The sequence below is a fragment of the Leuresthes tenuis genome, unplaced genomic scaffold, assembly GCF_036924035.1.
Source record: "Leuresthes tenuis unplaced genomic scaffold, fLeuTen1.0.hap1 SCAF_1, whole genome shotgun sequence".
Taxonomy (NCBI): domain Eukaryota; kingdom Metazoa; phylum Chordata; class Actinopteri; order Atheriniformes; family Atherinopsidae; genus Leuresthes; species Leuresthes tenuis.
Window position 1 is genome coordinate 5,718,804 of NW_027325355.1, and position 24,728 is coordinate 5,743,531.

Genomic DNA, 24,728 nt, shown 5'->3' on the forward strand with positions numbered 1-24,728 from the left:
AGAAGAAGAATCTTAAATTCTATTCTGAATTTAACAGGGAGTCAATGAAGAGAAGCTAAAACTGGAGAAACATGATCTCTCCTGTTAGTTCTCATCAGAACTCTGGCTGCAGCATTTTGGATCAGCTGGAGGCTTTTCAGAGAATATGTGGGACAGCCCAATAATAAGGAATTACAGTAGTTCAATCTTGAAGTAACAAATGCATGGACTAGTTTCTCTGCATCACCCTGAGACAGGATGTTCCTGATTTTAGCAATATTACGAAGGTGAAAGAAGGCAGTCCTAGAAACCAGTTTTATATGTGTGTCAAATGATAAATTCTGGTCAAAAATAACTCCAAGGTTCCTCACTGTAGAACTAGAAGCCAAGGATCCAGCTGTCTGTGTAAAACTGATACTGATAAAATGTTAAAAGTCTCCTGTGTGTCTGTATCAGCTCCAGCAGCGGTGCTGTAATGGTGATGATGGGATGAGACATGAATACCACAGTTTTTCATATTTACAGTTAACTGGAGTTGATTTATCTATTGTCAGGAACCAAAATAAAACTAAATTGTAAAAAGCTCAGGCTGAAATTATGGCTTCTGTGTTGTTAGGTTCGGTTTCGACCCAGTTACAAAAATAAGATTATAAAGCAATAATTAGAGCCACAGCTGACATCATCAGGGCACTGTCAGCCAACACACTGACAGCCAGCTCCTCTCCTCATCATGTGAGCTTTAGGGGATTCTCATTTTGCCTTGTTATCCAGTTTACCTGCACAGAAACAGAACAAGCAAAGACGGGCATGTCCACACATGTGAGCTCAGTTCAGTGTGGAGTTGGTGACCTGCAGAGTGCACATCTCCAATGTGCAGCATGCCAAAATGAAAAGAAGATTCTCAGTGAGAGAAGTTCTGCATCATATTTCTGGTGAAAATGAGGGAGAGGACACAGAGCAGCATGGAGATATGGATGAGCAGGTTTCTGAGGAGGAAGACAAAGTGGAATATCATCCAGAAGACACTCATCTGATGAGGAGGTCACCGGTGCTGAAGCTGCTCCTGCTGAAAGACTCAAGTCCAAAAATGGTAAGATGTGTTGGAGCTCAGTACCTCGTGATGTACATGATGGCAGGGCAGCTGCTGCAGATGTCATCAAAATGACTCCTGGAATCACAGGGTTTGCTGTGACCAGAATCAGTGACATCAACACATGTTTTGAGCTATTTATGCCATTAAAAAGAGTCAAACCTTGAAGGAACAAAAGTCCATGGCAACATGTGGAAAGACACTGATGAGGAACACCTGGATGCTTCTTCTTTTTGCTGGAGTGCACAGATCCTGCAATGAGGCCACTGATCGTCTCTGGGACGCATCGACAGGCAGAAATATTTTCGAGCAACAATGTCACTTCAGACCTTTCAAATGATATCAAGAGTCCTCAGATTTGACAACAGAGATACCAGAGAAAGATCTGACCAGCCTGCTCCCATCAGGGCTGTCTGGGACAGATGGGTGCAGCTCCTTCCACTGTCTAATGTCTTGTTTAATGTCCAATTGTTTTCTCCTCATACATTTTTTGAACAGGGAAACATCTGAAAAACCTTTTAAATCATTATGTTGAGAATTCCAAAGTTTGACTCCTGCAGCTGAGATACACATTTGTTTTAAATTGGTTAAATTCGTTGTCCCAGTAGAGGGCCTGTGTAGAAATCCCTCCGTTAGCTCTCCTATAGCCGCAAGTAGCTACATAACAGCACCTATGAGCTAACAGAGCTATAGTACACGTTTGTTCATTCATTTTTCTTAAAGTATTGGTGAAATTAAGACAGATAATGTCTTATTTAGAGGCTGCATCGTCCCATTAACTCCGTTATATGGATATACGCTGATTGCGAGTTTTCTAAATAGCTCCCGAAGGACGCCGACTTTCGCCAAACTGTTCTGTGAGTAGATGAAACGTATTTCATGCCAGAAATAAGGTCCAGGTTTTAAAATACAGGAGTTCCCCTTTAAAGCAACTCCTCTCACACCAAAGCTATTTAACTCTGAAAGTTATATTGAATGATCAATAGTGTGAAAAGCTTTCTTCAGCTCAATGAATACCCCTATGGTAAACTTCTTTCTGTCCGTTGCAGTTGGGATTTCTTCTGTCACCTTCATTATTGCTGCAGCTGTAGACCTATTTGACCCAAACCCATATTGACTCTCATTCAATAAGCTGTTGTTTTCAATAAAACTATCTAGTTTCTGAACAAACTGTGAAAGTATTGATATTGGTCTGCAGCTGTTAAAGCTATGTCTATCTGATGTCTTTAGTTGAAACATGTGATCACCTCATGACACATCAGGAAGTTGATCAGCTTCAGCTGCTGCTGATTTGTTGGCAGACGCCTCAGTTTCTCTTTGGCTCTCAGTTTGCTGGTTCCTGGATTTCCTGGATCTGTTGACATGTCCCAGGTACTTGTTGTGTTTGATCCTCATACATTTAACTTTGTCCTTAGAAAGGATGAGTTCCAAAAAGGGAAACAGGGACTGCTTTTGCATTTGACACAGCCTATATCATGCCAATGTTCATTTGGGGCTGCAGTTTTTGCTTTAGTTTCAGACTTGTTATTAGACTGGAATGTTGAGGAGTTTCTGTGACAGATAGGCTCCACTCCCCCTGAAACCATGAATTAAAGAAAGTGGAAGGATGGAAAGTTTTGGGGACATTTATTCATTCATTCCACTTCAGCATTTCTGTTTCAGGGAAGATTCCAACTTTAATGACATTTTTTTTTTTATTATCAGATTTAATGTTAAGTTATCCTGAAGAAAATTAATATGACCACTTACAAAACAATAATGGACTTTTAAATCAGTTTTTCAAAGAGGTAAGTTATGGTTGAAATTTCTTATGGCTTTGATTTAGATTCAATTTGATGGTCAGTTCACCTCCAGACGGTGCAACTTACCCCCTGACCCGGATCAGCTTAACCCTAACCTGGGGCAAACAGGAAGCCTTTAGCTTATAATTCACTTAAAAAAGCTGATTATGAACTTCTTTCAATTTGATTAGTGTTGATTTTGAGTCAGGTGGCAGTGGTGTAGATCCTTTACAAGCACTGATGCCACACTGAGAAATATTCAACTCCCAGTAAAAGTTCTGCATCTAAAACCTCACTCAGGCAAAAGAATCAAAGTGTCATCAGCAACATTTACTAACACTTCCACCAGTAAAAGTATTTATTCTGCAGAGCAGCTCTCAGTGTTTGCTGTTAGATATAAAGTTGCCTGTTTGACAGTTTAAAGTGGCTGCACGTGCACTTTTTCTATCTGGCCTCAGCAAATCTCTGTAATTTATTCATTTGTGTTTGGAAAACATTGGAAACTTTATTTCTGAGCCCACATCAGTGGGTTCTGGTTGTTAACACATAGATGAGGAGACAGTTCAGTGTGTGAGGATAAAAGCAGAGGAGAACCTGGGACATCTGAGCAGATCTGGGATCAGCACCTTGGATATCAGCAGGGATTCTTAGGAAGGAAGGAAATGGGATGAATCTGCAGACTGCAGGAAGATCTGTTAACAGTCTGCAGACTAATGTGAGACAATAATATTTGTGTGTGTTTGGTATCCAGAAGAATTCAGACAGATGAAGTCACTGTGAGCTGAGCAGTGCTGGAAGATGATATGACAGAGTGACCTAAATGAGGTTTATGTGTGCGCTCATTTCCAGTGTTTGACAAAGATTGAAAAGTGAATTTATTTGAGTGATTTCCTTCCTGATGTGAAGTATGTCAAGAAGCTGTCCGTGTTGAGTGAGCAGCAGCGCCTCCTGCAGGTGTAAAAAGCTTACAGCACCTGGTATTCCCAGGCGGTCTCCCATCCAAGTACTAACCAGGCCCGACCCTGCTTAGCTTCCGAGATCGGACGAGATCGGGCGTGTTCAGGGTGGTATGGCCGTAAGCGAGAGAATCAGTGACAAATCAGCTTTATATAGATGCTGAAACAACATCTATCACTGTGTTCTGACTTCTAAAATATAATGTAACTGTTTAAAAATGAGCAATTTGTGATGATTTCATCTAACTAAGCAGCCTCGCTCTCTCTGTGTGACGCTGAACACAAAACTACACACAGGGAACAGAAGAGGTCGACAGACACTAAGTTATCTGAGAGTCTCACTTTCAGCTGCAGAGAACCAACACGAGAGAGAAGAACATGTGCAGGATCAGCATCAGCCCCTCAAGCCAATTAGGTGAAAAACTAAAAGAAACATATGGTTCAAGCAGCTATATAATAGATATTTGTTACAGTGACTTTTGCTTACGGCCACACCACCCTGAACATCCCGATCTCGAAAGCTAAGCAGGGGGCCTGGTTAGTATTTGGATGGGAGACCGGCTGGGAATACCAGGTGCTGTAAGCTTTTTCTCTTCTCTCTACAACCTGCAGGGGGCGCTGACACACTTCACATCCACAATCAAATCAATTCACCAGAAAGCTTCTTTTTTTAAACAAATTCTCCAGAAACTGGAAGTGATCAATGCTGGATCATCACTGGAATCACACAGTCTTAAAGTGGAGCTTCTTCTTCTTATGTTTCTATGCAGCTGAACACTCACATCATGATGATGACTGACGTGTGTAGAAATCCTGCTCTTCAGCACATTTAATTTCACATCCAACAAGGTTTAAAGTTCCCATTTTTCAGCTTTGATGCTGCTTCCACATCTCTTATTGTCTGTAATGCAGCTTCAGCTGTTATTTGATGTCTTTTGTTGAAACATGTGATCACCTCATGACACATCAGGAAGTTGATCAGCTTCAGCTGCTGCTGATTTGTTGGCAGACGCCTCAGTTTCTCTTTGGCTCTCAGTTTGCTGGTTCCTGGATTTCCTGGATCTGTTGACATGTCCCAGGTACTTGTTGTGTTTGATCCTCATACATTTAACTTTGTCCTTAGAAAGGATGAGTTCCAAAAAGGGAAACAGGGACTGCTTTTGCATTTGACACAGCCTATATCATGCCAATGTTCATTTGGGGCTGCAGTTTTTGCTTTAGTTTCAGACTTGTTATTAGACTGGAATGTTGAGGAGTTTCTGTGACAGATAGGCTCCAGTCCCCCTGAAACCATGAATTAAAGAAAGTGGAAGGATGGAAAGTTTTGGGGACATTTATTCATTCATTCCACTTCAGCATTTCTGTTTCAGGGAAGATTCCAACTTTAATGACATTTTTTTTGTTTATCAGATTTAATGTGAAGTTATCCTGAAGAAAATGAATATGACCACTTACAAAACAATAATGGACTTTTAAATCAGTTTTTCAAAGAGGTAAGTTATGGTTGAAATTTCTTATGGCTTTGATTTAGATTCAGTTTGATGGTCAGTTCACCCCCAGACGGTGCAACTTAACCCCTGACCCGGATCAGCTTAACCCTAACCTGGGGCAAACAGGAAGCCTTTAGCTTATAATTCACTTATAAAAGGTGACAGTGGTGTAGATCCTTTACAAGCACTGATGCCACACTGAGAAATATTCAACTCCCAGTAAAAGTTCTGCATCTAAAACCTCACTCAGGTAAAAGAATCAAAGTGTCATCAGCAACATTTACTAACACTTCCACCAGTAAAAGTATTTATTCTGCAGAGCAGCTCTCAGTGTGTGCTGTTAGATATAAAGTTGCCTGTTTGAGGTTTCATAGTGCCTCTGTTTTTGAGAGAGCTTCTTTTGTTTAAGTCCGCCTCGTTAGGAGAGCGTGCGAGTTTCTTATCTTTAATAGCTCTTTGTTTTCCTCCTGGAGTGGAGAGGCTTTTGGTTTGATCACTTTCACAGCTGCACTCTCCTCCTCCATAGTTATTGAGGAGAGTGCTCAGGAGTTTCACAGCCCCTTTCTTTGCTCTGTGAGCAGATCATCAACCTGTTGTTTATATGAATAAACAGTCTTGACTTTGAACTCGACCCTGCATCTCTGTCCTGAGGCCTCGACTAAATCTTGAGACATATTTTTATTTTGTCTAAATTGAAGTTTTAGACTAATCGACGGGCAAATTGTTGGTCAGGAACATCCCTCGTGGGTCCAACTCTCCTCAGCTGACGAACTCAGATGGATCGTCCCGAGAAATCTACAGTACATCCGATGTGATAGAAGTACAGCCTACAACCCCTGTAGAGCTTCTGTTGCTGCTCTCTGTCACAGCTGTGGATTGTTTCTCCAGTCAGTAACTTGTTTGCTGCTCTGTCAGATAATGCAGCGACACGTGTTTCCTACAGACTGTCACAGACATTTTTGTGCTGTAGCTTTTGAATGCTGCTTTATCGACAGCTTAATTTAACTTAAAGCAGCACTTTGCTGCTTGTTTCCTCCTCTCTCCCCCTGCTTTTTCTGCCTGTGCTTTTATAAAAGTGCTGCTCTGTTCTGTTAATAAACCCTTTCAGTTTACAGCCTCTGAGGCTGTTTTTACTTCTCAGATCATCCTGAAAAGGATCATGAGGCCGATGCCAGATAGTGAGGATGAGCACAGCAGCCTGGAGGAGACGTGCAATTTCTGAGAGACCACACTGAAAATGCTCAGATTGTAAATGTTCTCTCAGAGAAACAGACCTGAACAATGTACATCTCCTAAAGCTGCTGCTGATTCTTCACACTGACTCCATATTTCTGAAACCTGGTGGTGGAAAATCTACCCGGTAACATGATGGAAACATTGTTTTATTTTACCGCAGAAAGACCAGTTTCTTTTTACAGGTGAAGCAGAGATTCTTTGATCTTTGGGTAAACTTGAGAAAGTTCTGATGTTCAGCATCTTATTGGCAGCTTTAAATACTTCTGACTGTGTCTCTGTGGGCTCCTCTCAGGAACTGCACCACCTCCTGAAGCTGTGGACAGGTTGGAGTATACCTCCCCAGCACCTGTATGCAGGAGTTCCTCCTGAAATGACCACGCCTGTAGCCTCAGCCTGCAGGACCTGCTGAAACTGCCTCTGAAGAGCCAAAGCTAGCAGACATTCAGAGAAAAGCTCCAAGCGTCTGTTAGAAGTACAGACTTTGGCTTTGGAATGATCTGATGTGAATAATGTGAGAAACTGAGCGTCTTTAAGTTGAACATTTCAAAGTTGTAGCAGTTAGTCTGTTCCTCTGTTTCATGCTGCTCATTGAAGGCTGTGGAGCAGTGAGCCATGTTAAGGCTTTACCTCATTAACTGGAAGTGTGTGAGGTTGGTAACAGTTCAGGAGAACTGAGAACAAACATTTCAGTCTGAAGTTTTATGTACAAATGTTAAAGTTTGGTGAATAAAGACGATTGAACATGAAGTGTTTGGTGCACTTTTCCATCCAGCAGTGTGTGAACGTTGGTGAACTCGTCCAGTTCTGCTGTGGCTGCATCAGCTGCTGTGGTGCGGCTGCATAGATGTGGAGTGCATCCATGAAGGGAACATCGGGGTCAGGTGACCTGGCCATGTTCTCGCTCAGGTGTCCTTCAAGCTGCACTTGGGCTCCTTCAACTCGGTCCGTTTCACCTCCGAGGTCATCAGAGCCGTGTGGTCCATCCCAGTCAGTCCCACAGTCTGCCTCCACCTGAACACAAATAAAACACCAGAGTTTTAAGCTTATTCAATATTTTGTAGGTTTTCTGGAGACTTAAACAAAAGCTTTGGCATCTTCAGATGTTTCACTGAAACATTTTCAGTTGCAGTTTTAAACTGAAGCTATGAAATCAGTTCTCCTCAGTATAAATATTAAGTTCTGTAATCTAGCCAAATCATTTTAGGCCTTTTAAATGTATCATTTAAATAGTGGCTCCTGATATGATGCACTCAGCTGTTTTAACACACCTGATCAGGATCCTGAAGGTGTCTGAATGATGTCCAAAGCTGGTGGGGAGACTGGCTGCCTGCTGCTCTCAGGCCGTGATGCTTCCAAGCATCCATGAAGAAGGCAAGTTGCCTCTGCAGCTGAGGCAGAAAAGCCCAGTGGAGAGCAAAGAGATGACTCCTCATCAGGGGTCAAAAGCCCTTCTCTCTCCAGGCTGAGAAACAGAGTATGGAATGGGTCAAGGACTGGAATGGAAACATCTGTCCATCAGCGTTCTATCCTGGAAGAACAAGAGACATGATTCAGAGAAACATTCCAAGCAGGAAGAGAAGATGTTTGTGCTCTGAATTAGAACTTCTAGCTGCTGGATGTTATGACTCTACAATGAGGAAACTGATGCTCATAAGTTCAGTGATGGCTTTAGAAATGTGTGTCCAGCCTAATCTGGTCTTGGTGGAGCACTCGCCTGAAAAACTAAGTCTGAAAGTGTTTGATGCTGCTGCAAATACAAACAGTTCCAACACAAGAAATAAGAAGAAGGAAAACATGTCTGAAGGTCTTTCCCCCTCAAATATACTTTACATTTAGGAAATATGAAAAAACAACAGGCTCTGAAGCAGATGACAGATGTCATTCATGCTTTGTTCAGTGTTTTCTGTCAGTAATGGAGGAAAAAGGAGAGTTTGTGAATGAGGCCAGTGAGAGTCCTGCAGAGGAACAGCAGGATGAACGTTGGGGAATAATAACACTCGTTATGTGCTCTCCTGCAGAGCTTTTCTCATCGCTATGGAAACCTCACCGTTGGATATGGAAACTCCTTCCAGTAACGTGTGAGTCTGGGTTCTCTCCTCGCTGTTCCACCATGAAATGGGCGACCTCAGTATTCTCAGCAGCCTGTCAGAGCGCACAGGTGATGGCAAACCAGACGTGTTGATGGCACCAAGGAAGCTCTCCAGCACTGGAGATGCTCCATTGTTTGTTGCAGCAGACAGATGAACAGTTAAACGGCTGAAGCATCTATTCCAGCGTGAAGGACAAAGAAAAAGAAGATCTAATGCATCAGATCTAAATCTGAAGAAGGTTCATTCACAGCTTCTTTGACACAAAGCAGAGAGACTGCACTGATGCAGCTTACAGAGGACTTTCACATAAGGATCCACTTTATATCAGACTCACTTTGCAGCAGCAGTCCCCTGGCATGAAGGAATGATTTCATCATTCTGTGTCCTGTGTTTGGGGGACTTAGTTGGATTTCTGCAAAGACGGCATCCAGCTCTGCGTCACTCAGTCAGAACAACATGTCCGCCCTAAACCCCAGGAACTCCACCCGGGGAGTCTTAAGGTCGCTCAGGTTAGAATTCCACACTAAGACAGACGTGATTTCATGTAGATCTCATGGACAGACATCGCTGCCAAACATTCCCACAATGCACTTGGGCCTAACAGGTCTGGCAGTGTTTCCCAGCAGTGGATCCACTGACCTGTATGAACTGCCTTTCTGAGCTAAAATCATCAACTGGTTCACAGCTACGAGCCCTTAACTCACTGAACAAACTACAGCTGCAGCAGTGTTGTTCAGGCTGTTCACAGCAGAGTTAAACTGCAGTTTAACTCACTGATGACAAGGTCTTCTCCTCCTGCCTGATCCCATGAAGATAAACTCCTCTGACACACTGATCCACCTCCACACCTTCAGCACCACATTCACTGAAGAACCTCTGCATCCTGCACTCTGCTCAATTCATTCCTCTGTATCTTTATAGAAAGTGTCTTTCTGTCTGAGAAACACTCACTGTTGAGCAGAAAGTTCACTCTGCACATACCTGCCTCTTTCATTCAGAAACACAAGCGTCGCTTTGAAGATACTTTGCCTCTTCACATAATGTGTCCATGGGGTGTTCATGGCAGGCAGAGACACATAGGCAGCCCATACTGAGGTTAAAAAATGTGCGACATCTAGTGGTTGTTAGAATAACTGCACGTGAAAAGAAAAATGCTGGCCATGACATAACTATTTATTATTTATTATGTTTATGTTCTTTTTTTATCCTTAACCACGCTTGTTTTCTAATAATAGTTTTTTCGTTTAACTAATCATTTAACCAAGTGAAGCTATTTTCTAAAACCAACCGGAAAGGGACAATGTTTGAAGTGAACTTGTTTGTTTACGTGTAACCATGGCAACCAACAAAATGGCGTCCGTGCGGGGGAGTTATTTAAACATGCGTTTTAGGCTATACTACCTTTGTTTTGTGACTCTGACCAGGTGATGTTATTGCCTAAATCCAAGTGTGAATTGATAAAAATATGTTAAAGGAAAGTGTTGATATGTTCTTAAAGAATTTTGAAGCAGAGTCGGTCTCACTTGACACAAAGTCAGTTGGTTAACAGATGAGTTCAAAGGCATTCAAAGGGACGCAACAGATGCCCACAAAAGCACAGGTTTGTCTGCTTGTATGAACATTGGACATAACATCAGTGATGTAAGTTGCTGTACTGTAGAGATTTTTGTGGAGCCCAGGAGGAACACCTGCTCAAAGTTAATGCACCCCGAGCCTCAGGGCTGTTGTAAGATTAAAAAAATGGAGTCCCAAAGCTGTAAGCTCTGGACTCCAGGTGGTGGCTTAATGTCTTCCCCATCTGTCAGGGCATCCTACCGGCCACTTCACCCAGAGGAGAGGAGCGAGACACCGGCCAGCCGCCTCGATCCAGGACCGACGGAAGCCGCCCAGGGAGGCTTCGGCGTCGGTCCTGGACCGAAGAGCCGGCCGATGTCCCACCCAGCACGCTCCAGGCCAGGACAGTCTATCAGACTCCATAACTACCACCTGTATCACTGCAGGAGGGGCAAAGCCCACTGCAGAGACCCTGGAAGGAGTCTGATAGAGAGGCAACCCTTCACGGCTCCTCGAGGGAACGTGTAGGATTAAACTTTCAGTAGTCCTACTGGCCCTATTTATATGATTTCTACGTTCGAAATATGATCACATGACCAGTAGACACCGTCACTGTTGCCCCGGTTATTACCATATATGGGAAAAAAGAACTCACAGAACCTTCCATAAATGGAAATCTCAAACGAATATCCCCAAAATAGGGGTCTATCAGTGACATGATTGGTCACGTGTGCAGGTGAGGCTGGACGTGCATACGTCACCCCAGCACCTCCATGCTCCATGGAAACATGGATCCACATCAGCCTTTTAAGCCAATTCTGTGGTAAAATAGAGGAAACATGTGGTTCCAGCACCTATAGAATTGGGAGAAATGTGAGAAGTAAGTGAAACACTGATGCTAGTTCATCTTTAACAGCTTTAGCCCATTAAATACACATCTCTTTTAAAGGTTAACTGTTCTGGCCAACTGCTTAATAATACTTTATTTGTTGTATTACATAGGATATTGTTTTGCCCTTCTTGTGGATTCAGCCTTGAATCAGTTCATGTGGCAAGGACATCAGATTATTGAGTCCTGATAAGACAACTGAAGGCAGTGTTTAAAAGACATTTTAAATTGGACTTCACAGTATAACTACACATTCATCTGAATACATGACCTCTGAACAACAAGATTATCATTGATCCACTGACTCTCTTAATGAAATCTGATTACACTGTGAATCAGGAAGCACAGTAAGATGTGCAGTGGAGTCATTACACAACTTTGGGAGTTTGAAAGAGAAGCAGAGGCAATCACACTTCCAAAAGAATAAAACACCTCTGAAAATGTTCCACTTTGGCAAAGGTGAAAGGTTGGGAAAGCCAGCAATTTGGTCCACTTCAAACTTTGTGTCATGACAGCTTTCTGATACCATTTCTATTTAGAATTGCAGAGGTCCCATTTTTAGATTGAGAATGCTTCGTCATTGGAGAGCCTGCAGGACCTGATCGTACACAGCAGCACCATGCTGCAGACTGCAGGGTGTTTTAAACGTGTTGGGTCAATGGAGGAAAAGCATTCAGTTATCAATGATTCCCTTCGGTGGTATTTAATTGATAAGAACTACACAGCAGTTGAAAGGTAGTTTATTTTATTGCTCTTGCCCAGAAAGAGTAAAACATGTGACTGCCTGTTAGTTAAAATCCTCTGTATTATTGCATTATAGCTTCAAAGATGGACTTGGCAGCTTGCAGTTTGTCACAGCACTGCAGCAGTATCCTACAGTCCTGACCCCTGTTCTGTCACTCAAGTGAAAAGTTATCTGCCACAGACACAGAAAACTTATTCCAACCCCAGCTTAGTCCTGCCTGAAGTAACAAGAGGAAAACAAGAAGTTTGTGGGCAGACTGCCTTCTGACTGCGAAGGTTAGTCAGTTTAATCTTTATCAACATAAAATATCATCCCAAGTCTTGTTTTAGATTGACATTTTCAGTAAATTAGTCCAAATGCTTTCTGCTTTTAGAAAGAGACACTTCAGTGACCCTGGAGGAGATCTTCATGCTTGCCACAGGTGTAGCAGGCAAACCTCCTGCTGGCACGGATCCTGGAGCGTCCCTTCAGCTCCTCACCAGTTCAAACTACCCCATGGCAAATACATGTGCCAACACATTAAAGCCGCCTGTCTCCGATAACTACAACAGCTTTAAAGCCAACATGAACTTTGGAATGAAGAATTCCCGCTTTGGATGCTTTTAAACACACTGAACTATGAACACCTGAAATGTCCCAAAAGAAAAAGGTTTTGTTCAGGTTGGAGATGTTAAACACTCAGCTTTAAACTCCTGTTTAAACCTCTGTTCTGTCTTCTCTTTTTAAAATCTACAAGGTGCCGGTGTTCCTCTGTGCCGGAGGGTAATGCATAAGAATAAAATGTTTTGCCATCCCAGTTTATTTGTCTAAATGTGAAATGAAGATAAAGTTCAGCCATGTTGTTCAGAGTGATGTAGTTCTCTACAGCAGACTGCCACTGAAGAGATGGTGTCAGAGCACTTTGTCTCTGTGGTTCTTCAAAGGGATGCAGGTCATCGTCCCCAACAGTAACTGGTGGTGCTGCTCAGGGTCTGTGAAGATGCTGAGAATCCACAGTTCATCCCATTGAATCTGGGAAGAAAATACAGAAAAACAACCAGATTTACTTTGTTTTCTCTCAAAGTTTAAATGTTGTTGGCGTTCCCTGCCAGTGATTGGCCAGATTTAGTCAACAAGACTCGTATGCAGAGACACCACAAGACGACATGATAAAAGCTCAAATACACCATCAAATAAAAATTAGAACTAAAGTGATGCTGACTGAAGCATGAGTGGAAATTCTCAGACATAATGATTGATTTTAAAGTGACAGCTTCAAGGAAGAAACTATTTTCTTTTCTTTTTTTTATAATAAAAAAAGCTCTCTGGTACATATACTGTTTTCTGAGCTTTTACAGCCTCGGTCCAACCTCAGGTTAAACTCATGTAACCATGATTTTCCTGTGAATGCTTCATGTAGATGTAATAAAAGGTCGTCCTGTTGTTTTTGCTTTAACATGGTTTGCAGTGTTCACCTGCGAGACAAATGATACATCACCTCTGCTCATCCAGATGTTCAGTTAGACTGCCGAACAGCACGGATAACGTGAGTGTTCCAGTGGTGCTTGTGTTCGTCCAGTTCTTTCTGTCGCGCTCCCAGACGGCTGTACCGCAGCAGCCTTGTGTGTTCGTAGCTGCTTTTGAACAGATGCTTCTCCCTCAAGTCACCAAACAGATCCGTCCAAAACTGTGTGTGAGTATGCAAACACACATTTTATTCTAAGGAAATATATCACCTTCCTCCTGTAAAATACAGCTGAATTGTGGCCTGTTGTGTTTTAAGTAGTTTATTATGTAGAAGACATTTAAAATCTTAAGCAGGAACTGAATTGATTCAACATAAAAAAAACACCAAGTAAAAGCGAGCATTGCCTTCATCAGCACAGTCATCTACAGTAAATCCAAAAGTGTGATGTGAAGTAGATAATCAGTGAAGAATGAATACGAGATAAAAACCTTTGTTTGCCAAAGCAGGACCTCCAGCCTTCAGTTCACTGCTCAGATGCTGAAGTGCCATACATGTGACTTCTGGCTCCTGCAAATGCATCTCTGTGCGCTGATCTTAAGGAACGATGAAGTGCTGCCATCAGTCCATTTTCTGCCACAGTCTGTGCGGCGGCGCATTGGAAAAACTCAAAGCTCAGCGACACACTCAATGTCATTTTGAGCACCGACACCAGGATCATTGTTGGACTTTCCACATGTGAGCCACATCATTTTTGTTGAGAAGCCATCGATACGGCCACTTCAGGCAATCCCAAAAGGTTTCAGTTTGTCGTTCCCACCAACATGTCACACTGAACAATACTCTATTCCAGATGTGTCAGGTTCTCTTCTTCTGTTCATCACATCACATCTTCTGACTGTAAAAGAGTACTTTTGTTTCAGAGGCTGCCACATCGCTCTGTAACCTAAAAGCTGCCTGATCCCTGAGGTTCCTCAGAAAAAGCTGCCTGCACAGCAGCAACTGGAGCGTAGTTCTTCCTCTCGGTCAGGTCTGCATTTTGTCTTCTTTTGAAAGTGCTGACACTCACTGAAATGTTGTGCTTGGCTGCCAGTAAGTCCAGCATGATTTCAGAGGCAGGGTCCTCAGTGAAATACTTGTGGATAAGTTCATCCACCACGGCTGCTTCAGGACCTGATGGATGAATATATGAAAACACCACATGAGAAAAAGTAGATCCACTGCATTTATACTCTTTGGTGTCAAGTTTTAAACAATTATTGATTAACAAAGTAAGAAACTGAATATTGTTAATGATTCACTTAGATTCTCATACATTTAGTGTTCATCCCAGTGACTAAAACGCAGCAGAGTTGGAAACCTTGAAAAATGCCGCCTTAAGTAGTGGAATTTGACATTTTATTTTGAGGGTGCCACTCTGTTTTTCTGAATGTATTATTCTTCATCTGTTGCATTTAACATAAGCTATATGTTTTGAGTTTATTTGTTTTGAGGTATTCTCAATAATAATTCACAGTACAATGAAGAAATCCATAATCTTTAAGAAGATGATCAAAATATACCTTCCTCTTGAAGATTTCTGCAGCATGAGCCACAATGTGACAGGACAGGCTGAAGATTTATTCCACAAAATGGACAAAACATCATCTGGTAAAATACAAAGGGGAAAGGACTTTTAGCTTACACATGATGGTAATTTGCTGTGTAAAGTTGAGAAACTAATACTCATCTCACTGATAAAACAGTGATAACAGCACAGTTAATAAACATCCAGCATCAGTGTCTCACTTCCTTCTCAAACTTTTCCTAATTTCCCTCTCTTTATCCATTAAAACCTGAAAACTGCCCAATTGAGTTGTGGCTTGTTGTGTTGCTTTTGTATTCTTTGACACTTCAGGGCCACCGTAGAGACCGCCTGGGAATACCAGCTGCTGTATTCGTGGCACCTCTTAAGTCAGTCTGTTCTAACAGTTTCCAGCAGTGCTCAGCTCACAGACTTCATCTGTCTCAATTCTACTGGAAAATTTTATTCTCCCACCTTCTCAATTCTCTGTATTGTTGAGGATGGTGAGAAGGGAAGAGTGAGGGGTTTCCTCTGAAAGTCCACTGTCATCTCCACAGTGTTGAGCGGGTTCAGCTCCGGGTGGTTCTGACTGCCCAGAGGACCAGGCTGGACCCTGCTTGGCTTCCAAGATCAGGTGTGTTCAGGGAGGTGTGGCTGTAAGCAACAGTCACTGTGACAAATATGGATTATATAGGTGCTGGAACCATGTTTCCTCTATTTTAAAACGTTCTCTGCAGCTGAAAGTGAGACTCTCAGATAACTTAGTGTCTGTCAACCTCTTCTGTTCCCTGTGTGTAGTTTTGTGTTCAGCGTCACACAGAGAGACAGAGGAAGCTTAATTCAATAAGATAAATTGTTTCTGCATCTATAAAAACCTTGTTTACGATCACTTCTCTCGCTTATGGCCGTACTGCCCTGAACACACCTGACCTCATCTGATCTCAGAAGCTAACCAGGATTGGGCCTGGTCATTATTTAGATGGGAGACTGCCTGGGAACAACAGGTGCTGAAAGCTCTTTTGCTTCTCTTCAAAAACCAAAGAGGAAGCTGCTGTCCCATTGAACTTCATATTAAGTTTGAAATTATCTCAACAACTTTCCCATTTTTCTCCAAAGACTGTGAATGAGAGCACACACAAATCATGGCATCTCATATAAGTCAGTCTGTTCTAACAGTTTCCAGCAGTGCTCAGCTCACAGACTTCATCTGTCTGAATTCTGAGAAGTTAAAACATTTATAAAAAGTATTCCATCGAAATAATACCAAGAAAACTGAGCTTTTCCTGATAAGTTCAGGAAACTTTAGTGATATTAAGTAACTTTCCTCAAACAGATCGGTCAACATGTCTTGTACTGAAGTTACTGCATAAAGTCTCATATTATATTTAAAGTCTACTTTCATCAACTAAAAAGAGGTTGAGAAACAATCAATTCAAAGTCATCATAGCATATATAGACACTTGCTGTGTCTTTAAAGTTTGCTGCTCATACACAGAAGGTGGTTTGAAGAACTATTTTAATAGATTAAATGATGGACCCCATATAGTTTAGTCCCCAGAATGACCGAGATCATACATTTACAAGCACAAGTTGTTCCTTAATATTACTTTACTTCTTTTATAAACACTACTTGGATATAGTATATAGCAGAGTGTTAAAGCTGTTTCTCTTGGTTTCTGTGGTGTGTGACTTCCTCTCAGGAACACAGACAGCACGCAGACACATGTGACATCATGAACAGAGAAGGAATATTTCTGTGAAACGTTAAAGCTGTAACGGATCAAATACAGGTGCAGATGAACAGGTTTTCATTCTAATCACACATGATGTTCAATACACACATACAGCAATCTGTTGTATTTTTGTACTCTGTTGTGGACTGTGCTGTATCTTTTAAAATGGCTTCATGTTTAATATTCTATAGCAGCGAGCAGTTAATAATGCACAGACATGAGAAATTCAAAGCAGACTCTTTGGAGTCTTCACTCCTGGATCTGTTGCCTAGGCGACCCGACCTTGGGTAATTATTGATTGTTGAAACGTGTTCAGTCTTTAATGTCAATAAAATCTCCTTTAACTGTGAGGAAGTGGAGTCTTTATTGATGGGAATTTGTCGCCCTCTGGCAGTGAAAAGATAAATAGCATCACGACTGAATACTTTAGTTCTTATAACTGTAATAATGAGCAACTGGACTTTCTGGATATTTCACTTCTCATCTGAAAGATGTCTTCAGCTTTAACTAGTTGGTGACTGTCGGCTGATCAGCAGCTTAGAGACTATTCACACTTGGCAGGTCCGTACGGTCACACTGACACACCTCAGTCCAAACCATCTGTTTTCTTTGTCCAGAATGTGGACGTTACTGTCCTCAAAAGAGTGTCCCTTCACCTTAAGATGGAGGTGAACTGCTGAGCCTCCAAACTGTACATCTGTATGTGTCAGATAAAAATATAATGACTCTACAGAAACGGACTTTCAGGACCAGAGGGTGAAGAACTTAGAAGATGGGGACCTCACCCCACCAGAAAAGGATGTCGTACCTGATCCTGAACTTTGATGTCTGAATCCAGATGTTGTCAATAAGAAATGTGGATTAGAACACGTAGAAAAACTGAACAAATACTGCTGAAGCTGCTTCACAACGTGATGGAAATATTAATATATTCACAAATATATCAGGTGTGAGTGTTGAGATTAAAACAATATGTGATTTGTTCTGAAGGAACTGCCTCATTAACAAGCTTCTGCTCTCAAACTGCACAGATCTGAGCGCAGAATGGGATTTGTTGAATTTCTGGACATTTTCTGACCTTCCCATCAAACTGAAAATAATGAATGCACAACACACTAAAACACACATTTCTTGTGTAAATCAAACTTGTCCTGAGAGAAGTGGGTGCAGAATATTGAAAATACAGCCCCTAAACAGACATAAAAAGATCACACCAGCTTCTCAATGAGGAACATACATGTACATGTAACAGTTAAAGTCAGTTTTTGACCCATTTATTTTGCTTTTGATACACAATTCTTGTTCTGACGATCAAAATATTTGATTCACCGAGAGTTGTGTCCCTCCATACATGCGCATCATCTTTCAAAAGTTTCTGTCCATTATTTAGATGATTCTCCAGTACAAGATAAAGTAATAAAAACATCAATAATATCAAAAGAGCAAAAAATAAAGCATAAAATTCTGAAGGTTTTCACCTCAAATATCAACATGTTTGACTTCATTTTACATCAATTATTATTGTGGTGATAAAATGTTAGAATTTTTTATTTAATTGATTTTATCTTAAATATTTTCAACTGTTAAAGTCCAAATATTGTGTATAAAGGATCATTTCAGTCCTCTTTGTGAGTGTTCAACAACAACATTTAGCAACTTTCTGCCATCAGAATCTAGTTCCAGTCCAGTTGTCCTTTCATCATCTCACAGGAAGTGAATGTGGAGAAACATCAGGATGAACCCTGGCTGCTCACCGAACTTCTGCTCATTGGAGCAGAATCAGTGAAGATCTGTCAGCAGGTTGGAAATTCATCTTGGCTGATTGCAGCTCAGTGATTCCTCTCTGATATCACAGTTTGTCACATGTGCAGCAAACTAACTGCAGCTGACATCAACTGAATGGTCTCAGTTGAAGTGAGCTTCAGAGAAACACAACATACTGATATTCAGTGTGAAGCTTTGACTGGAAACACACAGAAAAACAACATCCTGGAAGAATGGCAGCTTCCATCTTTAAAGGACTGGAAGAAGAAGAAGTTTCCAAGGAATCATTTAGAAGAGTATCAAACAGAAACTGACTGAATCCATGAATCTGAAAAGGTGTTTCTGAGTGAAACAGACAGACATGTACAGACTGAACTATCTGTTCAGCAGTGATTCTCTGACAGGAGGAAACTCTTTAAACTCAACACAGAGACACTGAGGAACCAGGTGGCCTGGACCAGAACCCAAATCCAGGATGCAGAGGTTCTTCAGTGAATGTGGTGTTGAAGGTGTGGAGGTGGATCAATGTGTCAGAGGAGACTCTGTAGAAGGACAGAGTGCCAGCAGGACGGTCCACATACACTGCTGCTCTGTTAGAGACAGAGGAGGAGGAGGAGGAGGAGGAGATGGAGGAGGAGGAGGAAGAATATGTTTCTCTCTCATTGTGCCAGACAGAGTAACCTCCAACAGAGCACCTCAGTCTCCAGGATTGATCATTCCTTCCAAACGCACAGTTATCTCTGCCTCCTCTCCTGCTGATTCCTCTGTAACTCACTGCTATATAAACTCCTCCTCTCCACTCGACCTCCCAGTAACAGCGACCAGTCAGAACATTTCTCCACAGAAGCTGAGGACACTTGTAATAAAACCTGTCTGGATGATCAGGATATGACTGAACCTCCTCCACACGTGTCACCTTCCTGTTGTTGTCAGACAGTTCCAGTTTTCTGTTCACTGTGTTTGTGTCGATTGTGAGTTGACAGGAATCTGATGGAGAGAACAAACACAATCCAGCTGCAGTTATTGATCTATCATCTGTTCACTTTGATCAATGAGTGATGAGACAGTGTGAAGATGGTTGGATGTCATGAATCAGATGAAGAACACACTTAAGCTACATTTATACTCTTCCATCCGTCTTCATTCATTATTTAAAGATCTGCATCGAGGGAACACATTGCTCTGCAGTTCACCATGCCGGGGTTCTAACAATTTCTGCTACCAGTAGAGAACTGTTACTTTGTGCTTTTGCGCAGAACCGATTTTCTAAGTTTGCTTGGCACAACCATAATTTTTTTGAAACCCTGGTTGCGGTTAATGGTGAGTTAACAACGGCGGTGAGGGGACTGAAAATGTTTCAGTGAAACATCTGAAGATGCCAAAGCTTTTGTTTAAGTCTCAAGAAAACCTGCAAAATCTTGAATAAGCTTAAAGCTGTGATGGTGTTTTATTTGTGTTCAGGTGGAGGCAGACTGTGGGACTGACTGGGATGGACCACACGGCTCTGATGACCTCGGAGGTGAAACGGACCGAGTTGAAGGAGCCCAAGTGCAGCTTGAAGGACACCTGAGCGAGAACATGGCCAGGTCACCTGACCCCGATGTTCCCTTCATGGATGCACTCCACATCTATGCAGCCGCACCACAGCAGCTGATGCAGCCACAGCAGAACTGGACGAGTTCACCAACGTTCACACACTGCTGGATGGAAAAGTGCACCAAACACTTCATGTTCAATCGTCTTTATTAACCAAACTTTAACATTTGTAAATAAAACTTCAGATTGAAATGTTTGTTCTCAGTTCTCCTGAACTGTTACCAACCTCACACACTTCCAGTTAATGAGGTAAAGCCTTAACATGGCTCACTGCTCCACAGCCTTCAATGAGCAGCATGAAACAGAGGAACAGACTAACTGCTACAACTTTGAAATGTTCAACTTAAAGACGCTCAGTTTCTCACATTCACATCAGATCATTCCAAAGCCAAAGTCTGTACTTCTAACAGACGCTTGGAGCTTTTCTCTGAATGTCTGCTAGCTTTGGCTCTTCAGAGGCAGTTTCAGCAGGTCCTGCAGGCTGAGGCTACAGGCGTGGTCATTTCAGGAGGAACTCCTGCATACAGGTGCTGGGGAGGTATACTCCAACCTGTCCACAGCTTCAGGAGTTGGTGCAGTTCCTGAGAGGAGCCCACAGAGACACAGTCAGAAGTATTTAAAGCTGCCAATAAGATGCTGAACAGCAGAACTTTCTCAAGTTTACCCAAAGATCAAAGAATCTCTGCTTCACCTGTAAAAATAAACTGGTCTTTCTGCGGTAAAATCAAACAATGTTTCCATCATGTTACCGGGTAGATTTTCCACCACCAGGTTTCATAAATATGGAGTCAGTGTGAAGAATCAGCAGCAGCTTTAGGAGATGAACATTGTTCAGGTCTGTTTCTCTGAGAGAACATTTACAATCTGAGCATTTTCAGTGTGGTCTCTCAGAAAGCCTGAGCTGCACAGTCTGCAGATTCATCCCATTTCCTTCCTTCCTAAGAAACCCTGCTGATATCCAAGGTGCTGATCCCAGATCTGCTCAGATGTCCCAGGTTCTCCTCTGCTTTTATCCTCACACACTGAACTGTCTCCTCATCTATGTGTTAACAACCAGAACCCACTGATGTGGGCTCAGAAATAAAGTTTCCATTGTTTTCCAAACACAAATGAATAAATTACAGAGATTTACTGAGGCCAGCTAGAAAAAGTGCACGTGCAGCCACTTTAAACTGTCAAACAGGCAACTTTATATCTAACAGCAAACACTGAGAGCTGCTCTGCAGAATAAATACTTTTACTGGTGGAAGTGTTAGTAAATGTTGCTGATGACACTTTGATTCTTTTGCCTGAGTGAGGTTTTAGATGCAGAACTTTTACTGGGAGTTGAATATTTCTCAGTGTGGCATCAGTGCTTGTAAAGGATCTACACCACTGCCACCTGACTCAAAATCAACACTAATCAAATTGAAAGAAGTTCATAATCAGCTTTTTTAAGTGAATTATAAGCTAAAGGCTTCCTGTTTGCCCCAGGTTAGGGTTAAGCTGATCCGGGTCAGGGGTTAAGTTGCACCATCTGGGGGTGAACTGACCATCAAATTGAATCTAAATCAAAGCCATAAGAAATTTCAACCATAACTTACCTCTTTGAAAAACTGATTTAAAAGTCCATTATTGTTTTGTAAGTGGTCATATTCATTTTCTTCAGGATAACTTCACATTAAATCTGATTTAAAAAAAAAATGTCATTAAAGTTGGAATCTTCCCTGAAACAGAAATGCTGAAGTGGAATGAATGAATAAATGTCCCCAAAACTTTCCATCCTTCCACTTTCTTTAATTCATGGTTTCAGGGGGACTGGAGCCTATCTGTCACAGAAACTCCTCAACATTCCAGTCTAATAACAAGTCTGAAACTAAAGCAAAAACTGCAGCCCCAAATGAACATTGGCATGATATAGGCTGTGTCAAATGCAAAAGCAGTCCCTGTTTCCCTTTTTGGAACTCATCCTTTCTAAGGACAAAGTTAAATGTATGAGGATCAAACACAACAAGTACCTGGGACATGTCAACAGATCCAGGAAATCCAGGAAACAGCAAACTGAGAGCCAAAGAGAAACTGAGGCGTCTGCCAACAAATCAGCAGCAGCTGAAGCTGATCAACTTCCTGATGTGTCATGAGGTGATCACATGTTTCAACAAAAGACATCAAATAACAGCTGAAGCTGCATTACAGACAATAAGAGATGTGGAAGCAGCATCAAAGCTGAAAAATGGGAACTTTAAACCTCGTTGGATGAGAAATTAAATGTGCTGAAGAGCAGGATTTCTACACACGTCAGTCATCATCATGATGTGAGTGTTCAGCTGCATAGAAACATAAGAAGAAGAAGCTCCACTTTAAGACTGTGTGATTCCAGTGATGATCCAGCATTGATCACTTCCAGTTTCTAGAGAATTTGTTTAAAAAAAGAAGCTTTCTGGTGAATTGATTTGATTGTGGATGTGAAGTGTTTCAGCGCCCCCTGCAGGTTGTAGAGAGAAGAGAAAAAGCTTACAGCACCTGTTATTTCCAGCCGGTCTCCCATCCAAATACTAACCAGGCCCCCTGCTTAGCTTTCGAGATCAGGCGTGTTCAGGGTGGTGTGGCCGTAAGCAAAAGTCACCGTAACAAATATCTATTATATAGCTGCTTGAACCATATGTTTCTTTTAGTTTTTCACCTAATTGGCTTGAGAGGCTGATGCTGATCCTGCACATGTTCTTCTCTCTCGTGTTGGTTCTATGCAGCTGAAAGTGAGACTCTCAGATAACTTAGTGTCTGTCGACCTCTTCTGTTCCCTGTGTGTAGTTTTGTGTTCAGCGTCACACAGAGAGACCGAGGCTGCTTAGTTAGATGAAATCATCACAAATTGCTCATTTTTAAACAGTTACATTATATTTTAGAAGTCAGAACACAGTGATAGATGTTGTTTCAGCATCTATATAAAGCTGATTTGTCACTGATTCTCTCGCTTACGGCCATACCACCCTGAACACGCCCGATCTCGTCCGATCTAGGAAGCTAAGCAGGGTCGGGCCTGGTTAGTACTTGGATGGGAGACCGCCTGGGAATACCAGGTGCTGTAAGCTTTTTACACCTGCAGGAGGCGCTGCTGCTCACTCAACACGGACAGCTTCGTGACATACTTCACATCAGGAAGGAAATCACTCAAATAAATTCACTTTTCAATCTTTGTCAAAGACTGGAAATGAGCGCACACACAAACCTCATTTAGGTCACTCTGTCATATCATCTTCCAGCACTGCTCAGCTCACAGTGACTTCATCTGTCTCAATTCTTCTGGATACCAAACACACACAGATATTATTGTCTCACATTAGTCTGCAGACTGTTAACAGATCTTCCTGCAGTCTGCAGATTCATCCCATTTCCTTCCTTCCTAAGAATCCCTGCTGATATCCAAGGTGCTGATCCCAGATCTGCTCAGATGTCCCAGGTTCTCCTCTGCTTTTATCCTCACACACTGAACTGTCTCCTCATCTATGTGTTAACAACCAGAACCCACTGATGTGGGCTCAGAAATAAAGTTTCCATTGTTTTACAAACACAAATGAATAAATTACAGAGATTTACTGAGGCCAGATAGAAAAAGTGCACGTGCAGCCACTTTAAACTGTCAAACAGGCAACTTTATATCTAACAGCAAACACTGAGAGCTGCTCTGCAGAATAAATACTTTTACTGGTGGAAGTGTTAGTAAATGTTGCTGATGACACTTTGATTCTTTTGCCTGAGTGAGGTTTTAGATTCAGAACTTTTACTGGGAGTTGAATATTTCTCAGTGTGGCATCAGTGCTTGTAAAGGATCTACACCACTGTCACCTGACTCAAAATCAACACTAATCAAATTGAAAGAAGTTCATAATCAGCTTTTTTAAGTGAATTATAAGCTAAAGGCTTCCTCTTTGCCCCAGGTTAGGGCTAAGCTGATCCGGGTCAGGGGGTAAGTTGCATCGTCTGGGGGTGAACTGACCATCAAATTGAATCTAAATCAAAGCCATAAGAAATTTCAACCATAACTTACCTCTTTGAAAAACTGATTTAAAAGTCCATTATTGTTTTGTAAGTGGTCATATTCATTTTCTTCAGGATAACTTCACATTAAATCTGATTTAAAAAAAAAATGTCATTAAAGTTGGAATCTTCCCTGAAACAGAAATGCTGAAGTGGAATGAATGAATAAATGTCCCCAAAACTTTCCATCCTTCCACTTTCTTTAATTCATGGTTTCAGGGGGAGTGGAGCCTATCTGTCACAGAAACTCCTCAACATTCCAGTCTAATAACAAGTCTGAAACTAAAGCAAAAACTGCAGCCCCAAATGAACATTGGCATGATATAGGCTGTGTCAAATGCAAAAGCAGTCCCTGTTTCCCTTTTTGGAACTCATCCTTTCTAAGGACAAAGTTAAATGTATGAGGATCAAACACAACAAGTACCTGGGACATGTCAACAGATCCAGGAAATCCAGGAAACAACAAACTGAGAGCCAAAGAGAAACTGAGGCGTCTGCCAACAAATCAGCAGCAGCTGAAGCTGATCAACTTCCTGATGTGTCATGAGGTGATCACATGTTTCAACAAAAGACATCAAATAACAGCTGAAGCTGCATTACAGACAATAAGAGATGTGGAAGCAGCATCAAAGCTGAAAAATGGGAACTTTAAACATCGTTGGATGAGAAATGAAATGTGCTGAAGAGCAGGATTTCTACACACGTCAGTCATCATCATGATGTGAGTGTTCAGCTGCATAGAAACATAAGAAGAAGAAGCACCACTTTAAGACTGTGTGATTCCAGTGATGATCCAGCAA

At 41.8% G+C, this 24,728-nt stretch overlaps 2 protein-coding genes, 2 non-coding genes and 1 pseudogene across 4 annotated transcripts in view; 3 read left to right on the plus strand and 2 right to left on the minus strand.

The window, feature by feature from the left end:
• The window catches only part of LOC140295535 (NLR family CARD domain-containing protein 3-like), a 173,162-nt gene that overhangs the window by 57,442 nt on the left and 90,992 nt on the right, over positions 1–24,728 (plus strand). The window lies entirely within an intron of this gene.
• On the minus strand, positions 3,813–3,931 carry LOC140309548 (5S ribosomal RNA). The gene has a single exon (XR_011916388.1). It is a non-coding gene; the product is annotated as a 5S ribosomal RNA (ribosomal RNA).
• Positions 15,716–15,834, plus strand: LOC140296057 (5S ribosomal RNA; annotated as a pseudogene).
• LOC140290739 (NLR family CARD domain-containing protein 3-like) overlaps positions 17,997–24,728 on the minus strand; it is a 49,162-nt gene continuing 42,430 nt past the window's right edge. The window contains exon 14 of the mRNA XM_072379480.1: positions 17,997–18,470. The gene's annotated coding sequence lies outside the window, so the exon portion shown is untranslated. The remainder of the gene's footprint in view (positions 18,471–24,728) is intronic.
• Positions 22,864–22,982, plus strand: LOC140278142 (5S ribosomal RNA). Its single transcript, XR_011909179.1, has one exon. It is a non-coding gene; the product is annotated as a 5S ribosomal RNA (ribosomal RNA).